This window comes from Pan paniscus, chromosome 5 (assembly GCF_029289425.2).
Source record: "Pan paniscus chromosome 5, NHGRI_mPanPan1-v2.0_pri, whole genome shotgun sequence".
Classification (NCBI taxonomy): domain Eukaryota; kingdom Metazoa; phylum Chordata; class Mammalia; order Primates; family Hominidae; genus Pan; species Pan paniscus.
Window position 1 is genome coordinate 145,769,076 of NC_073254.2, and position 24,809 is coordinate 145,793,884.

General features: G+C 40.4%; 1 protein-coding gene across 6 annotated transcripts in view; it reads left to right on the top strand.

Annotated features, from left to right (window-relative positions):
- Window positions 1-5,494: 5,494 nt before the first annotated feature.
- Window positions 5,495-24,809, top strand: part of NCOA7 (nuclear receptor coactivator 7) — a 146,958-nt gene continuing 127,643 nt past the window's right edge. For 2 of the 6 annotated variants that reach the window (XM_034962808.3, XM_063605449.1), the window contains exon 1: window positions 5,911-6,593. The gene's annotated coding sequence lies outside the window, so the exon portion shown is untranslated. Of the gene's footprint in view, window positions 5,767-5,910; window positions 6,729-12,092; window positions 12,211-24,809 lie in introns of those variants that run through there. The other 4 variants (XM_055114104.3, XM_034962810.4, XM_063605451.1 and 1 more) reach the window with 4 other exon arrangements.

Sequence of the window (24,809 nt, forward strand, 5' to 3'; positions counted from 1 at the left end):
GTAGCTTTATTCATAATAGCCAAAAACTGGAGACAACTGAAATGCCCTTCAATGGGTGAATGGTTAAACAAACTGTGGTACATCGATATGCCTTGGAATATTATCTGAAAAGGGAAGGAACTATCGATGCATGTGATAACTTGGATAGATCTCAAGGGAATTATACTGAATGAGGAAAAAAGCCAATCTAAAAGGTTACGTACTATATGATTCAATTTATATAGCATTCTTGAAATTATAGAGATGGGAGATTAGTGGTTGCCAGGAATAGGGATGTGGTGAAGAGGAAGATCAGTATGATTCTAAAGGAGTAGCTTATGGGAGCCTCATGGTGATAGCTCTGTATTTTACTGTGGTGGTGATACAAGATATGATAATGTTGCATATAAACACACACACACACACACACACACACACACACACAAACATGCATGAATGTACGTAAAACTGGTGAAAACTGGCTGGATGCGGTGGCTCATGCCTGTAATCCCAGCACTTTGGGAGGCCGAGGCAGGTGGATCGCCTGAGGTCAGGAGTTCGAGACCAGCCTGGCCAACATGGTGAAATCCCGTCTCTACTAAAAATATAAAAACTAGCCGGGTGTGGTGGTGGGCGCCTGTAATCGCAGCTACTCGGGAAGCTAAGGCAGGAGAATTGCTCGAACCCAGGAGATGGCGGTTGCAGTGAGCTAACACGGTGCCACTGCACTCCAGCCTCGGCAACAGAGTGAGACTCTGTCTCAAGAAAAAAAACTGGTGAGATCTGAATAAGCTCTCAAGATTGTACCAATGTCAATTTCCTAGTTTTGATATTGTAATGCAATTTTGTAAGACATTAATCATGGGGAGAAAAGTAGGAGGAAACACAGGACTTCCCTGTACATTTTTTACAACTATTTATTAATCTGTAATTATTTCCCTTGAAAAAAACCCCTATTAGCATAATCACTGTAAATTTCTTTTACCCAGTAATACAAACCACCACATAATGTCACTTTTTTAGGGATTCATTTCAAAATTTTAAATTATATTTTAGCACCAATGTTGTAGCAGCTTATTTGAATATGTTTTTCAGAAAGTGTAAAAACTATGTAATGAATTCTCAAGCTACTGAACAGACTATTCGTAGAAGAAATAAGACAACAGGAAATTATTCAAAAGCAGATATTTTTAAATTAGCTGTGAATAAAAGAAAAGGAAACATTTATTGGGCTAACTCTAAATAATCAGCCATAAGTATGACATGATGACAGCTATGTGGACAACAATCCATGTCTATATACAGCAATATTTCTTTCTCAGTACACTCTGGTAGACGCCACAAAGGCCAAGGTGATTTCTAACTCCTCTTCAGATTTATAACAAGCCAAATGAGACACTGAACATAGGTCTATCCACAAAAGGACACTTAACGTTTTTCTCAAAACTCAAGATATTATCATAATTAACCAGTAGACAAATGACCCCTGAAATGAGTTTGTGAAAATGAGCCACTGCCTTAAATGCTATTAAATAATAAACTCTCTTCTGCCTCTTTAGTTGCAGGATGGCTACTCGTATCCCTCCACACATGATCATCAGTATTTGCCTCCTGTGTCCCAACCGGCCTGAGTCAAAGAGGTGTTTCTCTCTGCGCTAGAGAAAGAAGGATAGGTTCACTAAAGAGTGAATTTTCTTGGTGCTAGTAGCCTAAGCTCATCACTTAATGCACAAAACTCCTCTCCCACAGCTTTTGAGAGACCTTCCAAAGACATTTCAATATTTTCAGTAGCTCCAAGGTCATTACTTAACCAGTTTTGAAACTACACTCAAAACTTACAAATTTTGTTAAAGAGTAAGCAACTCCCAAATTCTCCTAAGTGACTTCATCCTGTTATTTATACATCACATATGTACATATACATTCCTATAATCAAGTAATTCTAAATTTGGGACAAAATATCATACACAATAATCATTGTCTTTTTTTTTTTTTTTTTTTTTGAGATGAAGTCCGGCTCCGTCGCCCAGGCTGGAGTGCATAAGCGCGATCTCAGTGCAGCGCAACCTCTCCCTCTCGGGTTCAAGTGATTCTCCTGCCTCAGCCTCCCAAGTAGGTGGGATACAGGCATGTGCCACCATACCCAGCTAAGTTCTGTATTTTTAGTAGAGACAGAGTTTCATCGTGTTGGCCAGGCTTGTCTCAAACTCCTGACCTCAAGTGATCCACCCTCCTCGGCCTCCCAAAGTGCTGGGATTACAGGTGTGAAAATAGGCCAGGCGCAGGGGCTCATGTCTGTAGTCCCAGCACTTTGGCAGACTGAGGCAGATGGATTGCTTGAGCCTAGGAGTTTGAGACCAGCCTGGGCAACATGGCGAAACTCCATCTCTACAAAAAATACAAAAATTAGCCAGGTGTGGTGGTGCATGACTGTAGTCCTAGCTACTTGGGAGGCTGAGGTGGGAAGATCAATGGAGCTGGGAGTTGGAGGTTGCACTCTAGCCTGGGTGACCTAATGAGACCCTGTCTGGAAGAAAAAAAAAAAAAAAAAAACAGAAAAGAAAATACAGTAGAGCTCTAGATCAACCAGAGACCCAGGAGCCTTTCATTTGGGCAATGTTAGAGCAATATTTGCCAATATTTTTAGAATTCTAGTTTCATGAGACATTACTAGTATTGTATTCAAAAACAGAAATACTAATCATGCTTCTTCATTACAAGAATTGTCTTTAGATAGATAGGTAAGAAAAATACCGAACACATTTGCAGGATTGCCACTGTTTGGCAATGTTTCTCTAAGCCCGCCTACCTTAGCCCTCTAGAAAATCACTTGGGAGAAATCCTGTTGCCTGAACCCAGAGATCCAGCTGCCTCCCACAGGCTCAGCGAAACAAACAAATGGCGGAGTGAAGTGATCCCTCTCTTCTTCCTTTAAGAGAGGAAGGGATCTCTGCTTCTCTTATCTACTTCAAAGTCTCATCATACAAAGGTTGTTTATTCCTGCAAAAGTTAAATGACAAATCCACCTAAATTATCCTCCAATGGCCCATACCCTTCAACAGAGAAAGGCCAGTCTTCATATTTAAAGGTGGCCCTCACAGCCATAAAATCAGTGTGGTATTATATTTTTTCATTAATTCAGCATTTACCAAGTAACTTCCGCAGCCAAGAACAGTGAAAAGTGTTAGGGATACCATTTTTAAAAACATAATAAAGTATATTATTCTAGTAATACCTTTGATTGATGGCCACATTCTAGACTTTAAGAACCACTTGGGATTATCTCCTTTAATTCCTATATCCACCCTATAAAGTTGGTACTGTTACCATTCTTTATGGATAAAGCATATCCTTTACGGATAAAGCAACTGAGGTTAAGTAGTTTACCCAAGGTCAGCACGTGGTGGAGCTGTAGTCTGAAGCCAGAGCCTGAATTCTTAAAGATTACCATGTTCTTAAGAAGTACACTTTCTACTGAGGTTTGATCTGTAGTATACTAAGATTTCCCAAATTATTTCATGTATTATATCTTATCTCCCAATTAAAATTTGACTTTCTATTTAGGGCAGCACTGTTCAAAAGGATTTTCTGCAATAATGAAAATGTTCTAGTTTGTGCTATCCAAAAGCACAGTCTAGCCATAATTTAAATTTAAACGGCTACAAGTAGCTAAGGCATACAGTACTGGACAACACACGCAAGGAAGAGTTTCATTTCTTCCAATTTATCTATAAAGCCAAGGCTTAGGTAAATCAGTTAATGGAAAGGAACGAGTGAAGAATCTTTAGGAGTTTGTACTCCCTTAGCTGGGGAGCAGAAATCTTTATTATATCAGGACTTTCAGTATAATAAAAATGTTATAAGAAGCATATGATACAGCATGCAGTCCTAGAGGAGTTCATAAAGATGGATTCTTACATTCCTTGCAATATCTTTGGAAGACTGACCTTTTTTTTTTTTTTTTGAGATGGAGTTTCGCTCTGTCACCAGGCTGGAGTGCAGTGGTGCAATCTCCGCTCGCTGCAACCTCTGCATTCCGGTTTCTAGTGAATCTCCTGCCTCAGCCTCCCAAGTAGCTGGGACTACAGGACCCACCACACCCAGCTAATTTTTTTTTTTTTTTTTTTTTTTTTGTATTTTTAGTAGAGATGCGGTTTCACCATGTTGGCCAGGATGGTCTCGATCTCTTGACCTCGTGATCCACCCGCCTCGGCCTCCCAAAGTGCTGGGATTACAAGCGTGAGCCACCGCGCGTGGCCAGAAGACTGACGTTTTATAATTGATGGTCACAACTTTAAAAATTCATACTCAGTTATAGCTTTTTGTCTAATAAAAACATCACTGCTTAATTTATTTACAAAACATGGAGTCCATAGAGAGAAAAACAACAGGGGCCTCTTGGTAGTAAAAGGATGAGAAACAGTGAAAACTTGTAAGTCAATGGACACTTCCTTCAGAAACTACATTCAAAACTTAAAAATTTTGTTAAAGAGTAAGCAACTGCCAAATTCTCCTAAGTGACTTCAACCTGTTACTTATACATCAGATATGTACATACATATTCCTATAATCAAGTAATTCTCAATTTGGGAAAATATCATAAATAATAATAGTTATCTTTTGAAAATAAAGTGGGGCTCTAGATCAACCAGTGTCAGGAAACAGCCAAGTCACACCCCACTGGGTGCTTCCTGGACAAGCGCAGTGCAGCTCCCACAGGGCCTCACACCCAAACTTCAATTTGCTTAAAAGAACTATCTCAAAAAATCTTAGCTATTTAGTCACAATTTGTCCTTGCCATGGAACATGTTTTTCTTTTGCCTCATTTTCAATAACCTTAGATTGCAAAATCATAAAAGCACTCATCAAAGAACTGTGAGAGCAGCTCAGCTTCCCTGGAGATCTCAAACCATGTTCCTTTGCTACAATGCAATCAGCTCTTTATATTTTAGGAACCTAATTTTCCCTTACTAAATGCTAAACAACTTACAAATAACACAATGGCTACAGAAAAAAAAATCCAACATCTTTACATTCAAATCCCAAAGATATAAACCTGACGTCTAAATTAATACGTGCTTAGTGCAAAATTGGGCAATTATTCCACATTTGCAAGACAGTATAACATGACCACCTGCTGCTGAAATGCCAAAGCCACCACTGTTAACGCTTTGCTCCGCCTTCCAGAGAGGTTATTACAGCTTAAGCTGCGTCAACAACCCAGAGGAGGCTGCTATCTAGTTTATCTGTGTGGAAGGCCTGTAACACACTGTTAACAGAGTAGTTGCAGGCCCTTCCTTGGGATATTTTTCTGCGTATAAGAGTGAATGAACTCCACGGCCAGATCCTCCTAGTCATGTTGCAGTGCTGGTCATGGGACCGCAGAGGGAACAGCACCCAACTGGGGATGGGGAGCTCACAGGCACAGGCCCCGCAGCTGATGCAAACCTTCCCCCTCCAAGGTTCTCTCGAGTCTCTGCCAAGAGTCGGCTGGAGGGCCCAACTGCTATGTTCTTATTGCTGTAATGACTGCAATTTGGCAGCATCCAGGATGCTGTACCGGGAACGGGAGGGGGAAGGAGATGGTGGGCCCCTCTGCTAAACGCAACGCCAGAAGGGACACAAGGATGAATTTATTGTGGCCATCGGTCCTGAGCTGGAAGGAAAGTCAAAGGGCTTTAAAGCTGGGGAAAAGCTCTAACTCCTGCTCTGCTGTCAAAGCCTTACTTCCCACGAAGAGTAGGGGCCAGGCGGGCCAACTGTAAGGGGGAAGCGGCCCGGGGTGAGGTAAGAGGACCCTCCTAGGTGCCGCTGCCAGGCGGCGGTTCGCTGGGGCAGCAAGGCGTCCGCACTCGGGAGGCGCCACAAAGGGCCGAGGCCTGCGGAGGCCGCGCGCGCAGCTCTCCGGGGCGGAGCCGCCGGGCTCGCGGCAGCGGAGGCTGCAGCAGCCGCGGGTAGCCAGGGTGCCCAGCCTCCCAGCTCGGAGGTCGCGGGGGGCGGGGAGGATGCCGCAACTGCAATCCGAGCGGCAGAGCCCGGCCGCCGAGCTCCCAGGCCCCCGCAACCGCTGTGGGGCGCAGCGCGCGCCACTGGCCGGGCGGAGCTAGAGGCGGGCGTCTGCACAGCGTCGCGCCACCCGCGACTGCCCGCCTTCGGCCGGGCCCGGGACCCCGTAGCGGCCGATGCCCTGACGGTGGGCGCAGCTGCGGGGCTGGCGAGGCGTCGCGCGTGGGAAGAGGCCTAAGACACCCCGACTGCGGCGGCTGCGCACACCCCATCCGGACGCGGGGCCCCGCGGGCGCGCGCCTCGGAGCTCCCGCCTCCTCCTCTTGCTCCTCCTCGGCGTACGGTCCTCCCCTGACCCCTCCTTCCACCCGCCGAGAGGATGCGCTCCCCGGCGCCCAGCAGCAGAGGCCACCGCTCCCAGAAATGCATGCGACCGATCCCCTTCTCCCGGACCCCAGGAGCCGGCGCCCCCGCCCTGTAGGTAGGTGGTGAGGCGGGGCCCAGCCCTCGCCGCCGCCCGCCGCTGATGCTGCCGCCGAGAGGCCGCGAGCAGGGTCCAGGACCGGCCAAACTTGCCTCCCGCCGGGGGCTCGGTGGAGCGCTCGGAGGTGTGCTAATGGCGCTGGGCGTAGCCCCCTGTGAACCTGAAAACCTCTGCTTGAGCTCGGGAGGCCGAGCGGGGGCGAAGGAGAGATTGACCCTTCCCCGCCCACCCCCTGGGGGGCTCGTGGGGGTGCGCGCCGGTACGAGAGTGGGGAGGACAGGTTGGCATGGGTCTTATTTGGGGAGAAGACCGTTGGATTTTCAGCAGCTCAGGTGGAAATATGTCACTGTGTTTTTCCGGCTGGATTAGCAGATGCGTTCTTCCCATCTTTCTAGCCAAAACATGTAGACAGGCAAAGGGTTATTAGTGGCATGTAGAAGTCGCTGTGGATTTTTGTGTATTTTAGAGCTAGCTAGTTGGTATATAAAATCGATGGTGCAAACCCTTACCGTCAACACGTTAGGGCCAATTTAGAGAAGGTCCTTCTAGAAGTCAGATTATTCGGGAGATCGATGAGGCTGGGATATTGTTGTGCTGAGTATTTAGGAGCCTCTGCTTACGTGAAGGGATGTGTTTTAAGAGTGGCAACTTTGATACAGGTGTCGGGAGTTGAGATTCTGCTGGAAAGATGTACCGGGTCAGCCAGCAGAGGCAGCCTTGTGCCCAGCCTAACTTCCAACTCGGTGTTATGCTCTGTATTTCTCAGAAACTGGTTATGTATTAATGCTTTTTTTCTCCTCTAGGTGTAAAGTTTATACATCAGAGCTTTTGGCAAGATTCCCTCTTCCCAGACTATCATTTTTTATTTTATATTCAGCAATAAGGCTTAAAGTTTTGAAAAATGCATCACTGTAAGCTCCAATTTTATAGTCACTTACTTAGGTATAGAGATTTGGAGAAGTGACTCAGTATAAGCTCAAATAGGACAGAATCTTGAATCTTTTTTTTTTTTAAATCCTGTAATCTTCTGCATCTTATGCAGAATAAGTGCTCATTAGTTATTTGTTGAATGAATGAACTGTGTTTCAAGCTTTCATCTAAAAACCACAATTTAGAATCACAGAATTGTTCTGTGGCCGGTGAAATTTAATTGAATTTCAAAAATTGCTTCTTTGTATAAATAGGCAAACTCAGTTATTTTAACATTTATATTTTAATTCTGACATCTTTAGGACCATATGCTATCTTTCTGTAATACGTCATTAAGGTTATGAGGTAATTCTCCCCAACTCTTAAGTTCATTTCATGTCTAAGCTTGCAAAATTTCCAGTCTCACTGGTAATCATGCCAACTTCAACTGTGCTCTCAAACACAATTTAAAAAGTAAAAGTCGTGTTTTAAAGAAAATTGTAAGTTACCCCAGAGGAAACAATGATTTGGTTAATAAGTGATGTACTCACTTATTTTAGAGTTGAGATTTTCAGGTTTGATCTAATTATCATGTCTTTTATCACAGGCAAAAGTAGAAATAAAACATGTAGAAGTGTCTGTGATTCTTAAATGATTCAAAATGTGTGATATAGATACACAATTTAAACTGTTTTCTCCTCAGTATAGAAACACATCAGTTTCCAAATTTGACAGCCAGGGGATTGTGAAATGAGGGTTTGCAAGATACAGTGTCTTCCTGCTTTAAAATGTTATATCATTTTGAAAAAAAAAAGAAAAACAAGGTTAACTGCATCAAACTTTATTTGCTTTATTTTTACACTATGACATTTTCTGTTTTGATTTCATTTTTTTTCCATCACATGAATTTCATGAGTCAGTGTGAACTTCTTTCAGTCTCTGCTTAACAATATTATCTGGGCATGCTCCCAGGTTTTCTTTCTGACATTTTAATGCATCTTTACCATCTTCACTTCATATTACTCAAATGACTTATTTTTACACAATATGGTAGGCCATACTTTATTACTATTGCTTCTCCAACCTACTTATTTTCTTCCTTGATGGATAAGGAAATAAAACTTTCCTATAAAAGGTAATAAGACTGCAGGAAACAACAGTGGGAGGGAACTTATGAAAAAAATTAATTTGTTATGATTTATTAAAACAAAGCCAAAATTCCCTCCTGTAATAAAGATAATTACATTTTACACTTCTTAAATTTGTAACCCAGGGTATTGAGCAATTAATTTACCTGGCTCTTCCTTGCACACTTTAAGCTTTTCAAAAAAGCCCTCCCCTTTGGTTACAGTAAGCTCTCTTTACCTTGTTACTTATAAGCACTTATTTGTTCATTTTACAAGTAGGAGTTGAGCCTTTAACTGCTCAGTTTAACTGCTATTACTTTGGCTTTGGAATCACAGTCAAATAAAAGCTCTAATCTCAGATTTGAAGAGGTATTTTTCTCTTCTGTGTGTCCTGCAACCAAATGCGCAGTGCCTCTGGGATTGGATGACTCACTTTTGGGTCCTACCTCCTGATCCCCCAGCACTCCGCCTCCACAAGCACCACCAGAATGCAATCCAAGACCTGGATTTCCTCTCTTTATCTTCCTAAAGGCTGTATTTTAGAAACCTCTATTCCTTTCTTGCTAAATGCCATTTACTATTGTTTTTAAAATCCCAGCCCATAATTTTTTGTTTGTTTAAATTCAACAGGATCCACTCAATTCACTTGTGCTAGAATCAAAATTGTTGATTGCAGAAAAAAATATACAGAAGTAAATTTGTATGACCTTGAATTTCAGATATAGGGAATACATGAAGAGTGATTGTTGTCTACTGGTCTCCCCTCAACAGTGATACAAAATGCATTTGTTTCTGTACATGCCAGAGAATATGAATTTTCTGTTGCTAAATTTGATCAGAAGCTTAATTGAGAGAAATGATGTTTATGGGGGGTTGGCTGAACAAAGGCCATGACGTCAACCTATTCCCTTCCAATACTAGCTGTTAGACCAGAAGTCTAGCCAGATCTTCAGAAGCTGTACTTTGGTACCTTGTTTTGCATCCTTAACACCCCCCCATATGCCCACACTGAGGGATTTTATTAATACAGTCAGAGGAAACTTACTATTATGTTACTTTCGAAATGTGGTTATGATCATGGTTCTTTCTATAGTTTCTGTTTGAAGACTCATGCAAGAAATTCCATTTAACTTTAAATGCCAAAGAAAAGCTTTACTTACCCTGAACAACTTGTGAGTGTGTGTGTGTGTGTGTGTGTGTTCTTTTCATCATGCAAAATGAGAATCAAATCATTGATTATATTTCCCTTTCTAACTTGGCAACTAGGAAATGAACAGTCAAATTTGCAACTCAATTTTAATAATCATATAAAAATTCATAACCTAATATCAATATTTTATCTTTTCCTATGGTCTTGAGCTTCTGTTCTACCTTGTTTTTCTTGATTCTGATGTTTATCTAATTATACTTTTCCATTTGATTGAATTATATTCTTTTAAGATGACTCATATCCTTTGTGGAACAAGGCAGATTATAAAACATAAAACCAAATAAATGAAGCCATTGCACAATTGATCTCTGGACACAGTATGTTTTTGATGAACAAGTTTAATGGGTTACATTAAATGTTTTGAACAAGAATTGCAAATTTAGTACATTTGAACTTAGCCAAATGGAAAACAATGTTACATAGTTTTACAAAACTTTTTTTTAAACTCTTACATTTATATTCACTCATTACTAATTTGAAATTAATAAAGCAATTCAATTTAAGTCAATTATATTTGGAGTACCTGCCTTAAACGCTATATAGGTTGAACAGGAGTTTCAATAGAATAAAGTCATTTTTAGCTGAAGGGCTAGCCTAACTTAGCATAACACTCACCAGAGTGAATCGACAATCTGACCTTCACGTCAGTGATTCATGTGATTTATCCTTGTTTTAATAAATCATAGAGTCTTCTCTGAGCCTCTTTTATTTACCATGAAATTTAAAAGATTGAGCTCCTGGAGTTAATTCTTCATACTGATGTTTTGACACCTAATTGTTAAGTTGGTTGAATTTACCCAGGTAACTCATTATTTACATCGACATGATAAGTTAAGCTTGATATATTTATCACCACAGTAAGCAGAAAGATTGGCCTTTCTCAAGGGTCAGTCATTGGTACAGTCTGGTAGCCTTTGGCATAAAAATGATCTGAATTCAAAAGTGCAACTTAAAACATAAGAGGGGGTTTGGAGGGGGACCTAGGCAGGTTTTTACATAGAGGCATCTCATTCTGATAACCTTCATGTCTTTTTTTAAATTTATTTTTAGAATAGGTAGTATCCTCATGGTTCAAAAGGTACGCATGGCTCTAGAGTGAAAGTACTCCCTCTCATCCTCATTCCCCTGTCACCCATTTCACTAATCCACAGGTAACCAGTGTTAGTTAACTGAGAATCTTCTAGTGACATTTTATGCATATGCAAGCAAATATGAACATGGAAGCTGCTCATTTTCTCTCCTAACCTGTCTCTGATTCACTCTGTTCTATTCCCACTGCCTCTGTTTGGCTCCTTAGATGCCTTGGACTGTTGTCTGCATTCTGCCTTGCTCTGCATTTCAAGCCGTCCCCATTTCAGCAGGCTGTCCTTCTAAACTTCCCCCTTCAGACCCTGTAAAACATTTCCATCATACACGGGAAGGAATCTGCACATCTTACCCTGGTCTCTTGGACCCTGAGAGATTCATCTCCTGTCTCTATCCCTCCTTGTCATGCGTTTTACCCACAGTCATTCTTAGCTAAGTCCCCTTGACCCATTTCATAGACCCATAAAAAACCTGATGAAAGTTCAAGTTGTCATCATGCACAGCAAATACCATTTGCCAACATATCCTTGTTTGTGGACCCCTAAGTTAAACATTTGTGTTTTAGTAATACAAAACTAATTGCCAGTTTCTGCACGTGGATAGAGTATGATTTTTCTTCTCCATGCTGTTCCCTCTGCTTGGAACATGCTATCCAATTTTCATGAGCAAGCCACACTCATTTCTGGTGTCATCTCTAGGGGCCTTTCTTCGTTGAGATTCTGTAAACTCATGGAGCCTTCCACATGAAACTTAGTGTCCCAAGTAGGCTTCCATACTAGGAGTAATTTTCTATATTAGCTATGTTATAGCTAATAGCTATATTTTGCTACTAGCAAAATTGACGTTCTGGTAAAAAATTAACCATGATTTTGGATAGCATGTAAGATTGATAAAAAAAATTAGGGTTGAAGATTTTATTTAATCATTCATCCTTCTTCTCTCCCCACCCCCCCACCCACCTCAATATAAATCAGTTGTCCCTCAGTGTCTGCAGGGGATTGGTTCCAGGTAGTGGGTTCCAGGACCCCTGCAGATACCAAAATCTAAGGATGCTCAGGTTTCTGATATCAAATGGTATCGTATTTGGATATAATCTATGCACATCCTCCTGTATATTTGAACTCATCTCTATATGACTTAAAATACCCCAATACAATGTAAATACTAAGTAGATAGTTGTTATAGTACACTGTTTGGGGAATAATGACAAGGAAAAAAGTCTGTACATGTTCAGTACACAACCATCCAACCATTCATTTTTTTCCTCAATTTTTTTTTTTTTTTGAGACAGATTCCCACTCTGTCACCCAGGCTGGAGTGCAGTGATGTAATCTCGGCTCACTGCAACCTCCACTTCCCAGGTTCAAGTGATTCTCCTGCCTCAGCCTCCAGAGTAGCTGGGATTACAGGTATGTGCCACCAAGCCCGGCTAATTTTTGTATTTTTAGTAGAGACAGGATTTCACCATGTTGTCCTGACTGGTCTCGAACTCCTGACCTCAAGTGATGCACTTGGTTGGTTGATTCCATGGATGCAGAACCCATGGATATGGAGGGCCACCTGTGCATGTCCAAATCAACTTTTTAAAGCAGCCCTTGCTTACTTTACTAATTCTCAAACATTGTGTTAACACCCATTAAAAATAGCTTTGGTATTTATTATGACACTCATCTGGGAGAGTGTCTTTTATTCCTCCCACTCTAGTTTTCTTCTGTAGTTGGTACATAAAGGGACGAAAGCCTCCAAATAGGGTGTCACTGGAGTTTGGGGATCAGCCAGGCAAACAGGGTACTCTTAAGACATTGAAAGGATTGAACATTGACCCTGATAGATGACATGAGCCATTTGGAGAGAGTGGTCCAATCTAAGAAGTGACTCCTAAGTAGGTGAATGAAATACTTTTAATTCCAACCCAAGTAATCAGAGGCCTTAAGTGCTTGGTTTTTATTGCAAAGTACCTGGCATGAGGTAATTTGCTTTTGATAGCTGATTAACAGAGGATTTAGAGAATAAGAGTTTAATAGTGTTTGTTCAGCACTGTTCATGTGGAATTTCTGACTAGTGGGTTATTCTTATCACTAACCAGGTATGCCTTATAGAATAGAAATAATTTGTGAGATAAATCCAAAGGTCTGAGATCCCTTAAGAGCTTTCATGTTTCTTCTGTGATTCTGGCCTCACTACACAAACATTGAATTTATTGACTTGTTTCCCCAGGCATGCTGATATCACGAAGTGAGAGTGCTCTGAGTAGCAGTGATAAATATTCTAGCCATTGGATAAGTGTCACCCCTGCAGTATGGGATAAATCTCAATTTCAGGCTATTCATGGGTCTGCTGGGAAGGTCTGCTCAGTTCTATGGTTGCAGGTGTTTACAGCTGAGCCCTCATCCCTAGTTTCCGGTGATTTCCCCCAGGGTTCTGCCTGTCTGTAGGGTCCCACTGAAACAACTAGTTAGCAATACTCTTTGATATTTTGAATCACAGAACCTTCCAAAGTAATTTCTATTTAACATGTCTTAACTCTTTGAAAACCTTTATAACAAGGAATAGGAATAGAATATTCACAAAACAGGAACTTAAGATGGCCAAGACATGAAAATAATACTGACTTCAAGGCATCAAAGAAATGCAGATTACTAGGTTTAAAAAGTCAGTTACAATGCTGGCAAGAGTGAGGTTGTGTTTAGCTCACGAAGGGTAGGCTGGTATACCTTCAATGGAGAGCAGTTTGCCTCATGGTCTCTCTTGGCACTCGTGATTCTCCTCTGAGTATATCCTAAGGAAACAATCAGACATGAAGCTGAAGTTCCGTGATAAGCCCATGATCTCTGAGAGGCTACTGATAGAGTAGAAAGGTTAAAAGCAGGAATGCCAGAGCCACTTATGTGGCTTGGAATCCTGTTCCACCAGTTACCACCTCTGTGCAGTTAGGAAGTTAATTTCTCCACACTTTGAGTTTTCTCATCTGTCAAATGAAGATAATAATAGTATCTACCTCCTACATTGTACAGACAATTAGGTAAATTAATTTATGTAAAGTACTTGGAACCCTGCCTGGCACAGAGTAAGCAACTATCTAAGTATTAGTTATTATCAAGGGTGTTACTGTAAAAATCTGAGAAAAATTCAACAGTAGAGTCATTTTTTAAGTGATAGTAAATGTATATAAGATATTTAGCCATTAAAATAATGATTTTGAACAATATTTAATTATATGGGAGATGTTTATAATAACTGAGTTAAACATAAACAGTATATACAAAAAATTCTAATTTGATTTTAAGATGCATTTGCATAGAAAACAGGAAAGTGACAAACTTACTTTTTTCTCACTAATGGGATTATAAGAGATTTATGTTTTCCTTTTTCACATTTTTATTTGGTATCCATATGTATTATAATGATAATTATTGAACATTATTACAATTATGTATCATCCGATTTTTATATTTTTGACTTTTTTAAAGCAAATGCATATTCATTTTGACATATTGTACTTTCTCTTCCTCCTTTTAAAGCTACTAATATTTCACTTCCTCAAAATCTTCACCCACACATCATCTGCTTGGTATTTTCTTGCATTTAGCTCTCTTGCTTTAGGTATAGATCAGCCCCAAGCCTGTTTCTTCAAGAATAAGCAGACCAAGTAAAATGACTGAAGAGATTTTAGTGGTGGTGGCTTTCTTCTGGAAGTTTAATCCCAAGAATGTGGCTTAGATGATGATGGCACTGTGTCCTCTCTACATTTCATGCACTCAGCCTTCTCTTCCACTCTTCCCCTGCATGAACTTGGCACTTCAGTGGGGTCAGAATCCTCAGTAATCCCACACATACAGGAGAGTAATTCCTGCCTCCCAAGCCTTTGCTGTCCTTGCTAGCTGGAATTTCCCTCCACATTTCTTCCTTTAAAATCAGTCTTCCACACCAGGTTTATACTTAATTCCATGAATACTTTCCAACCCATCTATTGTATGCTGACTTCAGTTCTTTTGGCACTTAAGCATTTGTGCCACAAATGAGCTAAATATTGGCTTACTTTATTGCTTAGTTGTTCTTTTTTTTTTTTTTTTTTTTTTTTTTGATAGAATCTCGCTCTGTCGCCCAGGCTGGAATGCAGTGGCGCTATCTCGGCTCACTGAAACCTCCGCCTCCTGGGTTCAAGCAATTCTCCTGAGTCAACCTTTGGAGTAGCTGGGACTATAGGCATGCACCACCACGCCCAGCTAATTTTTTTGTATTTTTAGTAGAGATGGGGTTTCACCTTGTTGGTCAGGCTGGTCTCGAACTCCTGGCCTCAAATGATCCGCCCTCCTCAGCCTCCCAAAGTGCTGGGTTTACAGACGTGAACCGCTTTGCCAGGCCAGTTCTTATAGTAAGCTTATAGAAGTTGTGTTTTATATTACTCAATGTCCTTCTATTTTCTAGCATAGCATTATCCACATGCACATAGAACACAGGAAAATCGGATGTTGTTGTGTTGATGACATTCTTAGAGATAATGTATGAGTGTTCTGTTTCATCATCCCCTTTGCTCATCCTTCTATTTTCCTTGTTTTCAAAATCAGAATGTTATATCATTTAGGTTCTCAGTCTTACAGATATTTGCCTGAAGACCTGATAATAGATTTTCATTTCTAACATCTGAAACTTAAAGGGTTTAATTGCAGAGAGCACCACAGTTAGCAAATGCATTTATAATAGGGGGCTAGTAATATAATATACAAATTAATCCTGGTTGCAAAGACAACACTATCAATTTTAAAATATTGCTTGTTCGATCTAGACAATTTTGTGAATCTGTCAGAGAATTATTAAGTTTATAAAAGTGTTAGAATTTTATAGATCTTGCATTTTCTGGAAAGGACCAAATCCCAGGGAATGTTGTCACATATCTGCTGTCATAGTCTAGACTGGTGGTTTCTAAAGTGAAGTTCATGTACCACATGAAGGTACAGAAAGAAATTGTTAGAATGTCTTTATTTTCATGACTTCTATTTTAGTTATATGCCTTATAATTATTAGTACAGAGGACATGTTTTTATAAGTAAAAGTAATTAGAGTTTTATGCTCAGATACTTTTATTGATGTGGAATAAAAAGTGGAGACCACTAATCTAAATAAAAGGCAAGACCTTACCGTTTCATAACCTGAAGTCAGTTTCTGTTACTTAGCCGTAACAAGTCAAAAATCAACTTGTTAAACATAAATTCTGTGTCCAGCCTAAACAAAGAGTTGTGATGTGTGTTAGTGTACATAACTCTGCATGGATGAGCAGCATAAGACACATTCCTTGCCTTTAGAGAGTTTACAGTCTGATTGGAAGGAATGTGGGCATAAGGAACAATAATTAGAAAATGACACAAGGGGCCAGGTGTGGTGGCTCACGCCTGTAATTCCAACATTTTGGGAGGCCAAGGCAGGTGGATCACTTGAGGTCAAGAGTTCAAGACCAGCCTGGCCAACATGGTGAAACCCTGTCTCTACTAAAAATACAAAAATTAGGCAGGTGTCAGGGCACGCGCCTGTAATCCCAGCTACTGGGGAGTGTGAGGCAGTGAGGCAGGAGAATCGCTTGAACGAGTGAGGCAGAGGCTGCAGTGAGCTGAGATCGCGCCACTGCACTCCAGCCTGAGTGACAGAGTGAGACGCCATCTCAAAAAAGAAATAACATAAAGAAAATGACACAAGGTAGCATAAGTGTGCGCTGAGAAACTTAGCAGTATGAGTTTGTTAGTGTAAAATTGCTATAGAAAGCGTGATAGAAGTGGCATAGTACATGGTGATGCTGCATTCTCAGAATGTTCCAAAGACTCTTGCAGGATAAAATAATTCTTTGATAATCAGGTCAGTTCTTAGTCCACCTACCCAAATAAGCTGTGCTTGAATTGTCTCCTGGGCTCAGATGTTAACTGGATGAACAGAAAGCTCATCGAGTTAACATCCAGGCCCAGGAGGCAATTGGTAAATAATGTTTACCACTTTTCTTAATGACATCCCTGCATTTCCTTTAAATTATAAGAGAACGTGGCAGAATGGACATGTTGGGAAAGTAATAAAGTTTTTGGAGCAGTATCCTATTGCAACAGTGATAGTGTATAAAAGTAATTTAAAATCAGTGTATTAGTTTCTTAGGGGAGCCATGACAAAGTACCAGAAGCTGGTGGCTTTAAACATGTATTTTCTCACTTTCTGGAAGCTAGATGTTCAAAATCAAGGTGTCAACAGGGCCATGTTCCCGCTGAAACTGGTAGAAGAATCCTTCCTTTTCTCTTCCTAACTTCTGTTGGTTTGCTGGACCTTGGAGTTCCTTAGCTTGCAGCGGTATAGCTCCAAGTGTGGCCTGTGTCTACATGGCATTCTCCTTTTGTGTCTCTATCACTACATGGCCATCTTCTTATGGGGATTCCAGTCATACTGGATTAGGGCACCATAACACTCCAGTGTGATTTCATCTTAACTAACTGTATTTCCAAATAAGATCACATTCTGGAGTACTGAGGATTATAACTTCAACATATCTTTTTTGGAATGCTATAATTTAACCTATAACAGTAAGTAATATCAACCATTATGTATAGATATACCAAGACAATGCACAATGTCTTGTCAAATGATGCCTTCTCAGCTAAGACCCCATAGCCATGCAAAGTGGTTATGGGGTAAATGACAACTGGAAGAAAATGAAGCCTCCTCTGCTATTTGTGTCAGTTGTCTTGTCTCCAGGCTTTGGTATCTCAGGCCTTGGTAGCATTATTCATATAAACAATAATATGTACTATGTGGTTTTGATCTTTCTGGTAAGACTCCATGAAGTAATTTGTGGATCAGGATGGTTCTAAGGGTGTATTGGGTTTTTTGTTGTGATAATGTTGCATAATTGTCTCCAAACCGCAGTGGGTTATATACACAAATATGTATTTCACCTTCATGGATTTGCAGGTTGACTGTGGTTTAGCTACTCCTGGCTGGGTTCTGCAGGCTGGCCTTGGCAAAGGTTAAGCCGGATGCCAAAGCTGAGGTTCAAGTTCGGGTTCTGTTCCACATGTCTTCATCCTGGAACCCAAGCTGAAGAGGGAAAAGCAGCTACCTGGAGCATACTCTGCTGGTGGAGAGCAGAAACTTGCCAGGTCTCTTAGTGCTTCAAGTCAATATGAATATGACTGTTAATCCTCACAGTCTATTGGTCAAAACAAGTCACATGAAAAATCAGATGGGGTCATATACTCTGTGTACTAGTGCAAAGCATCACAGAGCTGCACAGCAAAGGGTACGGATGTATAATGATCTTACAGCAAGGGAAGAAGTGCCAAATAAGGAACAACAATCCAGTCTACCAAAAAGCCATTTTCTTTTGAATTCTACAAGTTTTAATGACAAGCAACTCAATAAACCTTAAAAAAAAAAAAAAGAACGTATACCATAGACTTGATTTCTTAACCCAGTCTGCTAGAAATTTATAGTTGAATATTATACACATAATTTTTTTTTCCAAGAAGAGATCCTTGTACTTCTCCGTGCTGATTTAGTTTCACACTTGGCATATTCCCTGCTGCTTAGACACTTTTTCTTATGTCTTGTTCCCGAACCCACGTTTGTGTATTTACCACGGTCCGTATTTTGCTAACCACAATACTACCTGCCTCTCTCCGTTGTTACCAAGACATCTGAGGCAGAATCTGGTAGAATTGCTTTTGTCTTGAGTGTGCTCTGATAGAGAACATTTTCACTGGGGATAAGACTGTTTCTGGTTTACAGATTTGATTGTTGATTGTGTGGCACTATTGAAATATAACCCTGAATTGTGGTTTTCAGGGATGTCCCACTTTTAAGACTTTCCCTACCAGCACTGGTCCGTGTGACCCAGCCATTTTCTTACTTCCCATTAGCACTTCCTCTGTGTGTCATACGTTTTATTTGGCATAACTTTTTCATGACCCTGTTTCCTGATTATTTTATGTAAATCTTATCTCCCTTGTCAAAAATTGAAGTTTCTTTAGAGCACATTGGGTCCTTTTTATAGTCACAGGCTTCAGATAAATAGTACAGTTGTAGGCACAAAACAGGTTCTAAGTGCTTACTGAATTGAAGAAAATTACTCATAAATATATTACAAGGCACTATTTAGGAGTAAGCATAAGTTGTTTATTGCCACTTATACTCTCCATGTAAATATGCTGAAAGCACATTAAAAAATGATAATTCAGTTATTTTATTTTGCATTTTTACAGGTATGAATGTATGCCAGTATATTTTGAAAATGCATTCAATTGCAGATCTCATCCACAGAAGGCAAAGAAGTACATGGCCTTTTCTTTAGTGAAATGGCAGTTTAATGGTAAATTGTCTCTCACTGATAACATCTCAGAAGACACTCAAATTTAATTCTTGAAAAGTAGTGTTTGCTATTTATATACTGTATGTTTTTGGAAAGGCATTCCATTTATCTTTTAACGCCTTTCATCTATCCAATTTTGTTGGTTTTATCAGTTAACTCTTAATTCAGATCCACAAAGTAGCCCCCAACAAATAGTAATAAGTAGTAATAGTAGTAGTGGCAACTACTGCTCACATTTTTTTTTTCCTCTCCTGAAATTGATTGCATTGGGACCCAGTCTAAGACCAGGACACATGCATCCATGACGGCATTTACTGTGAGCACAGGGCCCTGGCATAGTGATTCACATTGGCACATATTCTCTGCAAGGATTTGGATAATGAGATTGAGTTCTGTACCAGTCTAGAGACTCCAGAAGTTTGCAGCTTATTTTCTTTGGACCGGAGCTAGAATATGTCTGCAAAAAAATCAAACGGGCCAGAGAGTCTATGGTTTTAGGAATGAATCTGTCTGATAGTATTAAAATGAATTCCAGAAGTAATTGAAAACAAACTTTCTTTCCATGTCTCCTGTTTATTGATGCTACTTGGAGCCTAATGTCTTTAGATTTGTCTTAGAGATGATCTAAAGTGATCTTCTGGTGCCACAGCATAGTAGGGGGTGTCTCCAGAAACTCCGCTGTGGGTGAGGCAGGCATCATATTTTTCACACCTCTTATGACAGGTAATCAAAAGCATGTCACAGGTACCCAGTAGTGATTGATGGTGAGAAAGAGGATGTCTCTTATGACTAGGAGATGAGATCAGCAGATAGATTGTTCTGTTTTCATTACCTCCAGTAACTTTCTGTATGACAATGCAGATTTGGCCCTTCTAATCTTTGTGTGCAGGTAGAAAACTTCAAAACTGACTTATACCTTATGAGTATTAATGAGAGAATGCATTCAATATATTAAAAATATTTGGTAGAAATGTTATAGAACTATAAATTTTTAATTCTAAAAATGAGCTATAATTTTAGTGCTTAGAAAAAAGATGGCTTTCATAATATAAGAGAAACAAAGAAATAAATTTTTTTTTAAAAAAAGAAAAATTCCAAATTCTGACTGTCTGTATTTACCAATTCCATTTTCTGTGAGGAAATAGATTGGTTTCTTCTGTTCTCAAAACGTAAGGGGTAATTAATTTAGTGAATTAAGAGAATGTGCTTTCCGGTTAGCTCTTTAAAAACCTACTCAGTGCAATAAATAGTTGTTGAATGTACTGACATGTTTACTAAAGTGCATTTAGTATGAATAGTAATGGCTAACCTGAATACAGGTCAGTATTTGCATCCTTAAAGACAGTTGGCCATAAAGCTGGGTTCACCCTCTTGTTCTTTTTTTTTTTTTTTTTTTGACAGAGTCTCGCTCCGTCGCCCAGGCTGGAATGCAATGGCACGATCTCGGCTCATTGCAACCTGTGCTTCCCAGGTTCAAGCAATTCTCCTGCCTCAGCCTCCTGAGTAGCTGGAATTACAGGAATGCGCCATCATGCTGGCTAATTTTTGTATTTTTAGTAGAGATGGGGTTTCACCATGTTGATCAGGGTGGCCTCGAACTCCTGACCTCAGGTGATCCACCCGCCTCAGCCTCCCAAAGTGCTGGGATTACAGACGTGAGCCACTGCGCCCAGCCCCTGTCTTGTTCTTTTTAACTGTGGTTAAATCCAGGAAGAACCAGGCACTGATGTGAAAATTATGTGTAGTAATAGCCCACCCTTACAGGCCATTATTAATGGTTCCTTCTTTGGGGTCAGACAGAGCTGATCATTCTGGCTGTAACTCTTATGGCTATTTGACCTTGAATAAATTCTTTAATTGTTCTAAAGTTCAGACTCTTTATCTGAAAAGAATTGAGATTAACTCCCTCATGCAGTCATAAAGATTAAACCAAGCAGTGTGTGTAACAGTACTGAACAAAAAATTTGGTGCATATGGTTAATGTTCAATAAATATTTAACTATTTCCTGTCATCTTTGTATTCACTAGGTCTGCCTGGCTTGTTAGTTTACTATTTGGGGCGGATTTGAATGTGGCTCTTCAGGTGGTATTGAAAATGGTATTTCATGAACACTTGCATATTTGGATGCATGGAAATCTCAATGGATAGAATTTTCTGTTCCATGGGGCACCAGATTCTAGTCATTGATTTTTTTACACATTGAGTCTCTGTAACAGCCCTTTTGCAGATAAAGAAACTGAAAGTTAGAGAAATTAGGTAACTTACCCAAGGCTACATACCTTGTAGGTGGTGGAGTCTAGATTTTAACCAGGCCTATCTTACTTTAAAGGTACCCTTCAGCCGGGCACAATGGCTCACACCTGTAATCCCAGCACTTTGGGAGGCTTAGGTGGGCAGATCACCTGAAGTCAGTAGTTCAAGACCAACCTGGCCAACATGGCGAAACCCCATCTCTACTAAAAATACAAAAATTAGCTGGGCATGGTGGCAGGTGCCTATAATCCCAGCTACTTGGGAGGCTGAGGCAGGAGAATCACTTGAACCCAGGAGCGGGGGATTACAGTGAGCCGAGATCGTGGCACTGCACTCCCGCCTGGATGACAGAGTGAGACTCCTTCTCAAAATAAATAAATAAAAGGTACCCTTCTGCCTTAATAGCATGGGTTAAGTGTTATTCAGATGAATCACAGAGCATATGGAAAGCAGAGAACTTCTCAGGTATATGAAGTTTATAAAATCTCGGCTTTAAGGGAATTTTTGAAATTAAAAACATTTAATTTAAAAGCTAATTTAAAATACTAGTTTACCCGTGGGGCTTGATTTTCCTCTTAATAGTGATTCTCATTGGTTGTGGTACCCTTTCCTGGGGCATTTTGGTTGGCATGGTTATGGGAAGGGCGCTACTGGCATTTTGTTGGGGGCAAGCAGAGGTGCCAAATGCCCTGCAATGAGTGAGGCAGTCCAAGAAAATGAAGAATTGACCCTTGTACTTGGGAATTTCGTATCTTCTTCTGTAGGAGCAATATGAATCTATATTATGTCTTCTAATGAACTTATGTCTGAGAATTTACATATTGAAATACCTGTGATCAAATACTTTCCTTTGGGGCATCATGATGATTTTATAAAATTAAGTGTGTAAGTAGGTTACATGATCTATGAATTTCATCTCAATATTATGAAGGGCGTATAATAAAATGCTTTACATATTTATTTAGGTGAGGTGTTGAATTTGATAAGGCTGAGAACTGCGTTTCTACAGTAGTCATATAAAACGGTTGCTCAGTATGTGCTCTGTCACTCTTGAAGATGAGGAAGCCATTCCATCTGCAGGCAGCTGTTTGCACCTACCTTTCAGACAGTTCTTCCTTATACTGAGCCACGGACCTCTCTCCCTCCATATCTAATGTCTAATTCTAGGTATACCCCTTGAAGATCTGTCTATCAAGCCTAAATCCTCTATTAGACAAAGATCCTTCAGATGTTTAAAAACAGCTGTCATTTAATCCAAGTCTTCTCTCCTGACCAACTCCTTTGACTAATATTCTTAAAATCTAGTTTCATGCCATTTAACCATCCTGTTTGTTCTAATTTCCCTATAGTGTGAGATGCCTAGCTAAATGCAATAATCTTGATGTAGTCTAATCCTCAAAAAGGGTATGACAGACTATTATAATCTGTTTATTCTGGGTTGATAGCACTAGTGGGTTTTTTCGAGGTGAGGGGGAGGAAGGTGCACAGTGGAATTACCCAACTGTAATTCCATATATGAATCTTCCAGATATGAATCATATTCACTTGCACTAACACTAAACTGTACCGCTCTCATTTCTTAGTACCTCACCAGTAAAACCTCAGATTCATGTGGGGTAAATTTCCACCTTATAATAATTGACTCCTTTCTACAGACAGCCGAGGGCTTTTGAATCCTAATGCTGCTATCCAGGATGTTATTAAGTACCTACGTCTCCAAATGGCTGATAAGGGAGGCCTCTATATTTTTGTTCAAGTCAGTGGGAAATATACTCATGAGGACAGGGCATAAGAAAAAATACTGCATTAAGCTATTAATGTTCTCCCTCCAGGTTCAGAATGGATTTCAGCTCTCAGAGCAACTGAGGTTGGTCAGTCAGTCAACACATACCTCTTGGTACAGTGATTCAGTGATTTCCTTTATTCATTTAATCATATAAACATCTACCTACACACCCAATCCACATTTCTCCATCTTATCCATAAGCAGACAAGAGAAATTTATCAAATGCCTCTTAAGTGCAGTTACATGTGTTTTCCTCATTTTCCTGATCCACTAGAATAGCAGCTATGTCAGGGAGGGAAATTAGGTCAGTGTGATTTGACTAAGCCAGCATTCCCTGAATGTCCTCTCCTCTACCAGCCCTTGCACTCCAGCCTTACCAGATCACTCAGGATTCCCCGAACACCACACATTCCTGCCAGTGGCTTGCACATCCTCATTCTGCCTGATGAGCCTGACCTCTTCTGCATTCACTGTCTGGGAAACTCCTGCACCTCCTTCCCAGCCTAGCACTGGCATCACCTGTGACATTGCTGGGACACTCCTTCCCTTTGAGGCAGTGTAAGTTGCTCAGTGCTCTGTGCTGTGTGGTTCCTTGTGACCACTAGTATCAGAGCACTCACCACATCTCATTTAATCAGCCGATAAGTTATAGTTGTCTCTTCTTCCTGAGCTTCCTGGCTGATGAATGCTGTCTTCATCTTTGTGTCTGCAACAGAATACTTGGTCCGTGATAGATGTTTCCAAAAGTGATCCACTTGTCCTGCTGAATTGTTGGCTTTGTGGGATCATTCTAGATCTCAGGGTCCACAGCTCCCTCCCTCTATTTTCTTACCAAACTGCCTTAAATGATCATTTCTAAAATTTTCCTGGGAATCTATGTGATGATATGCTTCAGTGTATAGTTTGCACAATTACCCTTTCTAAACTAAAATGCATTTGCCTGTTTTCAGGCTTCTGGCATTTTCTACACCTTCTGCAGTTCCTCACCCTGCCAGTGACTTTTTAGAAATCTCATTTGCATGTTCTTTTCTAAGAGAGAACTTATAAAATGATCTGTCTAGCCCAGAGATGGGTCTTCATTTAGAGTATGTAGGAGATTTGATGGCATCTCTTGACTCATCTTAGGTAAAAGGGCAATGAAACTCACATTTGTTTAATTTTTCTCAGGTCAAATTTGAGCACCCGAGGCAGAGAATAATGGAATAGGAGTTGATGAGTTCTCCATTCATTTTGCCATGCAAAGATGTCAAACCCTTTCCCGAATAGCAGATCCGGAGCCCATCCTTGATCATCACCTTGCTTCAGGAATAACTTTTTAGTTGTTTGTTGCTGAATCATTCATTTTTGTTTTTTTGTTGTTGTTGCATTGTTTTTGTAACATGTATTTATTTATTTGGTGGGGTATTATCTGATTGCTCCCCTTTAAGTTGTTTTTTGTTTTTTTTTTTGAGAGAGAGTCTCTCTCTGACGCCCAGGCTGGAGTGCAGTGGTGCAATCTAGGCTCACTGCAACCTCCGCCTCTCAGGTTCAAGTGATCTCGTGCCTCAGCTACCTGCGTAGCTGGGACAACAGGCATGTGCCACCACGTCTGGCTACTTTTTGTGTTTTTAGTAGAGATGGAGTTTTGCCA